Raw genomic sequence first — 2,017 nt, 5'->3', positions numbered from 1 at the left:
GCACCAACGCCGAACCGCTTCCGAGCTCCAACGCTGGAATGTATCCGAGCTCCAACGCCGAACTGCATCCGAGCTCCAACGCCGGACTATGTCCAAGCTCCAACGCCGGACTATATCCGAGGTGTCATAGATCACCTTGGTTCAAAAATGTTGAAGGAGTTTTAGCCGAGCTTAATGCCGGAAATGCCCTCTATGGAGCCAGCCACTGGCGCCCGAGCTTTATGCCGGACTGCTTCCGAGGTGGTGCACCACCCCGACTGCGGGCTGATTTTTCATTAATATTTGTGATTGGTGCAGTTTATTCTCTGCTGAGATATATAGCCAGTAGCCCTCAAGGTGTGTATCAGTCGAAAACACGGGATGCACCTGAAGGATGACATAAGACCACTGATCCCAGTAGCCCCTGAGACTCAGATTGATTCACAAAATCGGCCTGAGGATCAACTCCTAGCTCCGCAGAATACTTCGGGACACAAAAAGCGGTGTGCAAAGTCCTCGAGACTCAGGTTGGGTGCGGCCGACCAACCTGAGGATCATAATCTCCTCGAAAACTGTATTGCACATAAATTTTCTGTATTGGATTGCCAATGCAGTAGCCCCCGAGACACTGGTCGGGTGGTAACACCAGATCAGGGGATCGATACGCCTCTTTCAATATTAGTGAATGATAAGCCCGAAGCCCAGTAGCCCCCGAGCCTTAGTGTGAGCACGCGTGGCCGAATTAAGGATCGATATTCAGAGTAAAACCACAAATTGTATGTAATGATTCTACGTATCCAAGCACTTTACATCATTAATGCTCGGATCCGCTTTGTACAAAACTTTGTTGACCGACCGTCGGCTTCAACCTCCTCGGCCAGAAGCCAGGGAGTGTTTGTCCTACTTTATAAAGCCGTTATAAGGGCAAAGATTTATGGAAAACAAGGAAATCCGGCCATACGGTTTTATAAATAAAGGTATGCAGAGAGATATGTTATATTACTTAATGTAAGAAACATGTTCCAAGGAAAATAGTTCCGCTATCGGTTCCTTCCTTTGGGTCATCATGCTTATCATGATAATGAAACCTCACCTCCGATCAATGTGGGAGGAATATATTGAGGATTTAGTTCGGGGGAAGTTCCCGAACTCTGTGGTATTAATGCACCGAAATTTCTTACTTCCATCGTTGCCGACCAATGTGATCCTTTAAGATCACTAGCTTTCAGCTTCACCCAGTCTGAGGTACTAACTTGGATGACCCGGTAGTAACAATCACAGAGGTGCTCCCTTTACCGCCTAGCCGAACAATCGGGAACCTAGGGGTAAGCATAGGAGCCAGGCAACCCAGCTTGGCAAAAATATTAAGTCAAATTGATGCATATTTATGGCTTTATAATGATGATTACGGAAGGCATCCCTTGTATATTAAATACAAATGACGATGATATGTTTGTTTTGACTCCGTTGCGACCGTTTATTAGTTGAAAGTGGCCCATCGTCGGCTTCTACCCCTTTGTAGATACTACGCAGGGTGTCTCCGCAATAACAAGACAACCCTTAGCCGATGTCTCGGTGCCCGAAGGTAGTTGTGTTAGCGGAAACGAGGCAATCAGATATGCGGGCTTTATAACTTTCACTTAGTCATAGGAGCTTTAAACTGGGGAAACTAGCTATGAGCCCCCGGTTAGTGTTCGGCGACATCCGAGGTCAAGCCGTAAACACTTCGGCCAATGTTATGAATGGCCCGTCATTTAACATAGTCATCAGATCGTTGACCAGCTTATGCGTATTGTGACAGTCAGTTTTCGTCTTTCTCCACTGAGGTGCTTAACCATGTGAGCTAGAAGCACAACCGCAGTGGTTCTCCCTTTGCACACCTAGCCGAACAAAGCGGAACATAGGAGGCAAGCGCAGGAGCCGGGCAACCCAACTATTGACCGAAGACACAATTCGAAACCAATGCATATTTAGTAATATCCGAGAATGTTTTTTCCGAATCTCTAAAGGTGTCCGGCGTTGCACTGCGAGACTTGTG

Source organism: Triticum aestivum, chromosome 7D (genome assembly GCF_018294505.1).
Source record: "Triticum aestivum cultivar Chinese Spring chromosome 7D, IWGSC CS RefSeq v2.1, whole genome shotgun sequence".
In the NCBI taxonomy this organism is placed as follows: domain Eukaryota; kingdom Viridiplantae; phylum Streptophyta; class Magnoliopsida; order Poales; family Poaceae; genus Triticum; species Triticum aestivum.
This window is presented reverse-complemented; position numbering follows the sequence as displayed.